We start from the raw sequence: 10,228 nt of genomic DNA on the forward strand, positions 1-10,228 counted from the left end.
GGGATTGGCGGCGGCGGCGTCTCTGGAAGGTTTTCCGTATCGTGGCTCTCGGTACCGGGGGTTTCGCGACGAAGACTATATGTAGGCGGAAGGGCAAGTCAAGGGGCGTCACGAGGGGCCCACACAGTAGGCCGGCGCGGCCAGGGCTTGGGCCGCGCCGCCCTGTTGTGTGGCCACCTCGTGGCCCCACTTCGTATCTCCCTCGGTCTTCTGGAAGCTTCGTGGAAAAATAAGCCCCTGGCCGTTGATTTCGTCCAAATCCGAGAATATTTCCTTACTAGGATTTCTGAAACCAAAAACTCCAGAAAACAGCAACTGGCTCCTCGGCATCTCGTCAATAGGTTAGTGCCAGAAAATCCATAATAATGACATATAATGTGTATAAAACATGTGAGTATCATCATAAAAGTAGCATGGAACATAAGAAATTATAGATACGTTTGGGACGTATCAAGCCTCTCCAAAATATTCAAGGTTGGAGTTGAGCTTGTCCATGCTTATGGAGAATTGTGGGCAACACTTGAATTCTTTAGCCCCATAGACCTCATTGTAGATCCTCTCTTGGTCGGCATGATAGAATAAAGGATTGGGGCATTGACGAGCATTTCTTGGCAATAAATACGGATTGGCTCCTCGTACTTGCAAGAATTGGGCTAGCTTGATATCGGTCATAGACTTTTGAGGACCTTGAGCAGCCCTTTTGGCCGCGGCTGCCTCCCTTTGACGCTTGGTCGTCCTAGTTGGCACAATATCTTGTTTCTCATCTTCCTCTCGAAGACAATGAGAGGAGGGCTTGACCTTGCCGCCTCCACGGGGCCTGGATGATCCTGTGAACAGCAAAGGTTTGGGAGGGAATAGGAGATAAGTGCACAAGCCATGGAATTAAAGATCAAGGAGGACACTAACAAGCAACATTGGTGAAACCAGTCAAAGCGGTAGTAACGCAATCTGACCCGGTAGTACCGCTTGGACCGGTAGTACCGCCTGTGAATAAGCGGTACTACCGCTCAAGCTCATCACATCTAGATCTAGATTGAGGACATGGCAAAGAAGTTCATAGTGTCACACATTGTTGCTAGCTAGAATCCTCGTACATGTAGAGCTTCCAAAAGGGTTTCTCCACCACAAACCCCCATCAAACCCTAGCCTATGCATCTAGGGAGTTCAACACACCCTAGAGAGAGAGATTAGGATTCATACCGGAGGACATGGCGGAGAAGAGGATGGGGAAGCTTCTCCACGGAGGAGATTTGGCCGGGGGCGGCTGGAAAAGGAGATCGGGGACAATTTCCTCGAGGTCTTGAGCTTGGGGGCATGTTTGACTCGAGGTGGGTGGTGTTGTGTTGTGTTTGGGGAAGAACCGATCCACCCGGTACCTTAAGTCAAAAACGCAAGTGGTAGTACCGCTCGTAGGAGCGGTAGTACCGCTTACCGGTACTTGCCCGGTACCTCGGGCGGTAGTATCGCTCTGGGGCCAATCTTCTGAATTTCGTCAGATTAATGCCCCTAAGCGGTAGTACCGGCCTCCAACAAAGACACTCAGATTTTGGTGTAGACTTGTGCTTTTAGACTGAAATGGCTCAAGAGGTAGATATTGGCTTAGGATTAGATGACAGAACTGTTAAGGTACTACTCAACCAAGCTTGCAAAAATCATACATAAAAGCCAAGCTTGGGTGAATCTCCCATGAAGAACATGAAGAAAAGAAAACCAAAAGCAAATGGAGAAAAGGAATCAAAAGAAACAAAAGCTCCTCAAGGAGGAGGTTGGTGGCCGAAGCCACCGTGTAAGAGTTTAGTAGTGTGAGGTCGCGTAGATGTACCTAGGACTCACGGCTACAACTCAACATAAAGCTCATTAGTCACTTAATTGACGAATAGCATATGCTTTGGGTTTCTTTATGCATTATGGGGGGAGGGATAGCTCAATAAGTTTATACCGCACTCCCCTATGTCCATTTCTAGGACCTGGTCAAAGCGTTGTAATCCACAGATTAAAAGGCTTATGTAGCTTATGTTCTGTTCTACCTTAGAGTATCACACTCTTTTATATCAATGTCATGCTGAGTCTCATGATCTTATTGATGAAGTGATGCTCTTACATATCTTTACTCGCCCTTCCTCTGAGCTGTCCGTGCTTGGGAATATAGGGGTGCATGTATTGATGTGGCTATTCAAGATTCTTAGCAATTCTCATTGCTTTGAAATCCAAAGACGTTTGTGTCATTCTTAGCATGATTGTTTAACCAATCACTAAGCAAAGTTTGACTGTACTCCCAAGTCCGTTGTTCAGGCACACCTTCTCCGGTCAAAGAGTTAGATTCATGCCAAAGCTCTCAAGACCACATCAGCTGCTTTGTAAAGCAAGGTTCCCTCTCGAACTCAGTGATGTATCGGTCGTTCGTGATATTCTGGATGTCTTCTAGACGTATCGCAATGTTGTCACATGACCGTGTTGTCAAGTTCGTGAGTAAGCAGGTTCTCTAAACTGCTACTTCTCCAAGAAACCGTACTGGATATCCTGGACTAGTTGGTTGAGCTTAAACAACAACTTGGAGAGTTGAAAGACAAAAGCTCTACCTGACTTGATTATTCTTAAAGGAATATCTAGCTTTTTCGTGTTGAAGTCAGGAAGTATCTCCTTTATGGATATGCTATCTTCCCCAAATATTTGATTTGAGCTTGGGCTATCGTCAAATCAAACTCAGTTCCAAGGACTATCTTGAGGATCTCCATACTCATGGTGTTTCGCTTGAGTACATATTCATGTCCTTTGGTCTGACCAATACTTTCGCCTCGTTCGGGCAACATGTGAGTCTCTCATTGGAGTATCTTGATAATTTGTTGTTGAGCCCATCGATGACATTCTTATTTTCTCCATGTCTAAAGAGGTTCATATTGAATAGCTGGCAGTAATGTTGGAAAATTTTAGGAACCATCTTTTTGTTATCACGAAGTATGTGTTCTGGATGCTAGAAGTGACCTTCTCTGGTTCATGTGCATTTGCTGAAAGATGTCGTCGTGGATCCGAGAAGGGTTCCCTTTGTTTTCCCTCGGGAATCATCGCAAGTCGGCCATGCATGTGCGGAATATTCTTGAGTGGTAGGTTGTTACCTCCATTTTCTTGAAATGTTCATCTATGCATACTAAGCCACTGACTGGTTTGTTAAAAAAAGATAAGAAGTTTAATAACTTCATTATCCTCTTTGATATCCCCACCATGACTCAATTGTGTTACACTGCAAGAAGTTCATATGCACGCAATTGCATTTTGGCTGTCGTAACCACATGGATTATGCAATCTAGCTCAATCTTTTGGAGCTTGACATTGTAGTCAAGAACTTGAGAATCTAGCAACTTTACCTTTTTGGTAACTGTTGCAAATTTCTATTCGGACATGTTCAGTCACCTAACCTAAGTTGAATCTCAAGCAGCAATGATGGTTGGTGTTTCTCAAGGATTCATGACATAGGTCTCTTTGTAAATCCGACAAGATTGATGTTGTGGTTAACCCAAATTAGTCGGAAGGTCTAATGTCATAATCTTATGAATCAACAAGAATAACCACTCCCCATGAGGATCTTGAACAACTTATTCTAGGAGTTGCCCTTATGATGTCTTTTCAATCCGAAAGTCTGACCTTCACTTGATGACTTATTGAAGGCTTTTCCGAAGCCTGATATTGGTGTCCAGAACATCAAGGAGAACATTAGAAGCGAAGTTGTTAAATGTTTCTCGGTCAATCCTTTGAAACCATTTCTCCTGTGACAACCACTCCGTTAGGAGAAATTTCACTCCCCATGTGATCCTTGGAACTTCAGTAGCCAATGCTCTTCCCCTTTCTTTGGTTTGTACCTGAAGTTCTAATCAATTCACACGTTGTGTGAATTCGTCATCCCTTTAGGCCCCAGCCTTGTTAGTAGACAACAATCATTTCATGTGCCCATACCAAAAGAGTGACTATGATTTTGAAATCCAAAGTTGCTATGGTTGCATAAAAATTTGTTCTTCTACGAGTCACCCTCTCAAAGAGTGCCTCGTCATGGTATCAAAGGCAGTTTAACTCCTCGCTACTTTGTCCATTCATATTCGTGTAAAGCGTGGAGCAATTGCCTACCGAAATTTGAAACTTCTTTCGTCTCCTCCGTTACCTTGACGTGTTTCATGTTTATTAACTCCAGAGTTGTTTTTCAACACTTCTTCCATGAGTTAACCATGAGATACTCGATCTTTGTGAAGATCCACCGTCAAGTGTCATTCCCTCTTTCCTTTAGAGTGAAGAAAACAAACTGAAGATCTCTTCATGGTGTTGTGGATCAACTTCTTCGTGGCAACGTGGATCAACCTCTTCAAGAAGTTAGATTATCCTGGTATCGACAATATCGTTGAAGACCGGTGTAGTCCTTGTTACTTTCTCTATTCCTACCTTGGAATCTCGGGACGAGATTCTTTTAAGGGGGATAGATCTGTAACACCCCTGTTTTAATAAAACCTAGATTAGGATTGTTTGAGCATCATGAGCATCATGTTTATTTTTCCTAAGAAAAATGCATTGAAGTGAGAATTTGAAAACCCTTATGTTATGCAAATCTCCGTCTCTTTTAAATGCTCAAAATATTTCAAAGTTTCGAACTCAACCTACATGACACTTATCTTTTAATAAGTCCATGTGGTATTTGCAAAATATCATGAAGTTGAAACTTCAAATGAATTTCAAAATGAGAAAAAGAGTTTGAAACCAGTTTTTGGAAAGAAAAAAAGAGAAGAAGAAAACTCTCCCTCTCTAGTTGGGCAGCAGCCCAACCCTCTCCCTTTCTTCCCTCTGTCTGCGCAGCCCAACATGGCCCAGCCTTGGCCCAGCAGCCCAGCAAGTTTCCCCAGGGGGTTTTCGTAAAAACGCCGTTCTTCCCCGCGAACCAAAGCTGGTCGCTGGCGCACGGCCGGCCACCCGATGCACCGGCCGGCCAGGATGCATTCCGCCGCCCTCCAGCGCCTATAAAGACCCCGCCGGATGCCGCCAAGCAACCCTAGGCCGCCCAATCCTCCTCTCCCTCGCTCTCTCTGCCTCCTCCCCAAAACCCTACCTCGTCGGCATCCGCGTAGCGCCGCCGTTCCTCGCCTCCCCAACCTCCGGCGACCATCCCACGAGCTTCGCCTCGTCCTGCTGGTCGTCCTCGTCTACGCACGCAAGCGGGGGAGCTCCCAGACGGCCGAATCGGGCCGTCGTCCCCGACCCCGGCACCACCCCTCGCCGGCGCTACGGACCTCCACCGCCCTCGCCGTCGACTTCTTCGAGCTCCTGGTGAGCTAGCGGTCCTCCTGGACCCCATCTCCATCCCCCTCTCGCCCTGTACCGCCGCCGCCACGATCGCCTGCTCGGGCCGCCGCTCGGCCTCGTCGCCGGCCACGCTCCGACGACCTCTAGGTCGCGGCGCCACATCCATTCGACTCCTCGTGCTCGTGCGCGTCGAACGCGCTGTCCCGCGCGTCCAGGGGCGCCCTCTAGCGCCGCCGCGCTATGGTCACCGGCGAGGTCCGCCGGAGTTGACCACCGGCGGTTGACCGCCGTGGGGCCCTCCCCTTTTTTCCTTTTTAGTTTCTTTTATTTTCTGTAAATGAAAATATATTGACAGGTGGGGCCCCTTGTCAGGATTTTATTATTTTCGTAAATATTTAGGAAATGATTAAAACCCTGACATGTGGGTCCAGTCTGTCAGGCTTTTACTAATTTCCAGGATTTTCAGAAATGATTTAAAATGAATAAAACTTGTAAAATTCATAACTTATTCATTTTAAATCAGAAAAATATGTATAATATATCAAAATTTTCAGAAAAAATGAGATCTACAATTTGGTAGCAAAATCATGCATTGTTAAACAACTTGAACACTAGTTGCTTTAGAATAACTAAAATGGACCCCTCTGAGGTTTTCGGAACTGCTAACCCTAGTTCCCCAAATCTCAGTTAAATTGATGATCATGTTCTAGGTCTTAATTCAATACCTTTAAGATGTCATGTCATCATCCTTGTATGTGCATTGCATCAATGCCATGTGTTGATTGTTCTTTTACATTTCCGGTGTTTGCTTCTTCGCGATCGATAGAGCAAGTGCCAAGACGATGAAGTCCGACAACAACGCAGATCAAGACTTGTCCACCAACGAACAAGTCAAGCATGGGATCTCCGAAGATCCATATTGGTTTGTTAGGGACAAAGGCAAGCCCTAGCCTGGTTCATAGTATGATTTCGAAATGCTTTTACTTCTGGTTCCTACATATCGCATTCGTTTCCAATATGTTTTATCGGCAGGAATAGTTATCCTATGTGTGTTGCATTTACCATCCTTGTAGCCTAAATACTACGATCCACTCGCTCCCAGCAAGACTAGGTTTGAGCTCGTGTGCATCGTTAGAGCCGTTGTATCGAATATGCTTAGCCATGCTTAGTTAACGAATTCTGATCCATCCGGTTGATGAATCAGAGCTGCGATTGAACCTAGTATGGCAGGATGACGTGGTAAGATCAGTGATGATAATAAACATGTTTAAAGGCTTGGATGGGCCGCCACATGGGGATGTGGTGATTTGACTCGTTCTCGCCGATACTAGGACCTGAGTTCTCGCCTTCGGAACCAAGACTGAGCGTACAGCCACACGGGGCCCATGGGAACCCCTTGGCCCGAACTTGCCTAGTTTACCCATGAGTCAATTAGTTTGCGAGTTCCATTTGGCATTCTGCATGGCGAAGGCGTGGAAAAGGTTTTCAAAGGTGCATCATACAAGGCGTGTGTAGGGATTCGTTGCATAGAAAACAAAAAATTTCCTACCGCGAGAACGCAATCCAAGCCAAGATGCAATCTAGAAGACGGGAGCAACGAGGGGATGATCGAGACTCACCCTTGAAGATTTCCAAAGCCTACAAGAGTAGGCTCTTGTTGCTGCGGTAGACGATCACTTGCCGCTTGCAAAAGCGCGTAGAAGATCTTGATCACGGTGCCACAATCGGGCAGCACCTCCGTACTCGGTCACACGTTCGGTGTTGATGAAGACGACGTCCTTCTCCCCGTTCCAGCCGGGCAGCGAAGTAGTAGATCCTCCTCGGAATCCCGACAGCACGACGGCGTGGTGGCGGTGGTGGTGGAGAACTCCGGCAGGGCTTCGCCTAAGCGTATGCGGGAGAAGTGGTGGAGGAGGAGAGGCTAGGGTTTGGGAGAGGGGGTGGCTAGGGCGCCGGCCATGGGCAGCCCTAGGTGGTGCGGCCAAGAGTGGGCAGCCCCCTCCCTCTCCTCCTCATTATATAGGTGGAAATCCCCAAGTGTTGTTATCCAAGTCTTCGAATAATACCCGAAACCAAAACCTTCCATAGGGACAAAACCTACCCAAGGGGGGAATCCCACTCAAGGTGGGACTCCCACCCCTTTCTTGGGGGGTTGGCCGGCCACCCTTGGGGAGTCCACCTTGGACTCCTCCCCTTTAGGGTTGGCTGGCCATACAAGGTGGAGTCACTCCGGGACTCCACTTTCCATGGTGATTTCTTCCGGACTTTTCTAGAACCTTCTAGAACCTGCCTTAAATGCACCGGATCATTTCCAAACTTGGAATATGACTTCCTATATATGAATCTTATTCTCCGGACCATTCCGGACCTCCTCGTGATGTCCTGGATCCCATCCGAGACTCCGAACAAAACTTCACACTCCATTCCTTATTCCATATCTACTTAAACGACATCAAACCTTAAGTGTGTCACCCTACGGTTCGTGAACTATGTAGACATGGTTGAGACCTCTCTCCGACCAATAACCAATAGCGGGATCTGGAGATCCATAATGGCTCCCACATATTCAACGATGACTTAGTGATCGAATGAACCATTCACATACGATACCGATTCCCTTTTGTCACGCGATATTTTACTTGTCCGAGGTTTGATCATTGGTATCTCTATACCTTGCTCAACCTCGTCTCCTGACAAGTACTCTTTACTCGTACCGTGGTATGTGGTCTCTTATGAACCATTCATATGCTTGCAAGCTATTTAGACGACATTCCACCGAGAGGGCCCAGAGTATATCTATCCGTCATCGGGATGGACAAATCCCACTCGTTGATCCATATGCCTCAACTCATACTTTCCGGATACTTAATCCCACCTTTATAACCACCCATTTACGCAGTGGCGTTTGATGTAATCAAAGTATCTTTCCGGTATAAGTGATTTACATGATCTCATGGTCAAAAAGGACTAGGTAACTATGTATCGAAAGCTTATAGCAAATAACTTAATGACGTGATCTTATGCTACGCTTAATTGGGTGTGTCCATTACATCATTCACATAATGACATAACCTTGTTATTAATAACATACAATGTTCATGATCATGAAACTATGATCATCTATTAATCAACAAGCTAGTTATACAAGAGGCTTACTAGGGACTCCTTGTTGTTCACATAACACACATGTATCAATGTTTCGGTTAATACAATTATAGCATGGTATGTAAACATTATCATAAACACAAAGATATATTATAATAACCATTTTATTATTGCCTCTTGGGCATATCTCCAACAGCGTGGCCGGGGTGAAGGATGCTGGAGGCATTGAACTGGATCCCCTGCGCACAATGACCGGGTCCGCCTCGGAGAATGGCTACCTACGATGACGGAGTTCCCCAGTTAGATTGACTCATGGAATAGGCGAAGCAAGGGAAAGGTTTTGGTCGACCACCCTCTGTCGGCACACAAAGGAAGTGTGTAACGTACGGCGCTAAGAGTCGGTCAGCGCGTGTGGGTAAAGTTGTACACCCCTGCAGGGTAAATCTTTTCGAAAAGCCGTGTCCACGGTTATGGACGACTTGGGGAATGACGTGTTGATCATAGAGAACTTTAACCTAATCGTAAAACTTGGAATCAATGTGTGATAAGGATCCCTTCTCAGGGTATCGAGAGGGTGATCCTAGTTGATAGGTTCAGCATATGATGAAGATTCGGTGGATTCAATATGATGATCAGTAGAGCTAGTGATATCGCTTTCTTATCCCCTTTTGAAAATGATCTGAATAGACGAGCTTCTGCTCCCTCTTGTTTTACAAAGGAAAACTGGCTTTCCGCAAAATAAGCTCCACATAAAGCCTCGCATACCAGCTTTGCTAAAAGGTTGTACTAAGTCTTGATGAGTCCCTGTACTCAGCTTTGCATGCTTTGTTTCAGACGAAGACGCTCCAACAAATGAAGGTTTCTAGGTCGACATCGACGAGTAGCTTGGGATTCCCAGGTGGCAGCCTGGAATCTATGGGCTGGGACGTCGCCGTTATGCTCCTGGCCTCTTAGGCCTTTTGCTATCTTGCTATTTAGAATAGCATAACTTCGCTTCCATTGATTGATGAAATGTCAGGTCAGTGACCTATGCTTGTAATACTTTGGTTTTTCGCTCAGTTATGAGCTTGTATTACTCTTTGAGTCGTAGAGTCACTGTTGTGTTACCGATTCTCACCCTGTAGGCCCTAGAGATCTAGGTTAGGCTTATGCCAAATACAGATCTGGGTTTGTCTAGCCTACGACCCCGGGGGTCCCCACAAAGGGCCCTTTAAATAGGGCTCCTCAAATCCAACCGTTAAGTGCAGTTTCTGCCTAAGCGGTACTACCGCTTTGGGAAGCGGTACTACCGCTCTGGATTCGACATCTCCACAGATCTTGTCTGCGTGGACAAAAGGCGGTACTACCGCTTGCGCTACCGCTCGAGGTACCGCAATGGTCTCCAGAGCTTACTGGACACCAAGCGGTACCACAGCGGTACTGTCGTAACTCAATTTACGGTACTTAAGCGGTACCAGGGCGGTACTACCGCTCTCAAGCGTTACTACCGCTCAAGGTACCGCAAAGGTACCGCACCTTGTTCTGTGAGGCTTTTTTAGTGCAAATCTCCAGAGCGGTACTGCTGGGCGGTACCAGTAGGGTAGCGGTACTACCGCTCCTGGTACCGGTAGTACCGCCTTGGCTGAAACTGATTTTTCCTCTTTTCCTCTTCTACCATGTGATGACCCACAAGTATAGGGGGTGTATCGTAGTACTTTCGATAAATAAGAGTGTCGAACCCAACAAGGAGCAGAAGGTGTTGACAAGCAGTTTCGATGAAGGATTCACTGTAAATGCTCACAGACAAGTTTTCGGGGGTTTTGATATAGCAGATAAATAAAATACAAGTAAATAAAATGCGAGAGTA

The sequence above is a fragment of the Lolium rigidum genome, chromosome 7 (genome assembly GCF_022539505.1).
Source record: "Lolium rigidum isolate FL_2022 chromosome 7, APGP_CSIRO_Lrig_0.1, whole genome shotgun sequence".
Taxonomy (NCBI): Eukaryota; Viridiplantae; Streptophyta; class Magnoliopsida; order Poales; family Poaceae; genus Lolium; species Lolium rigidum.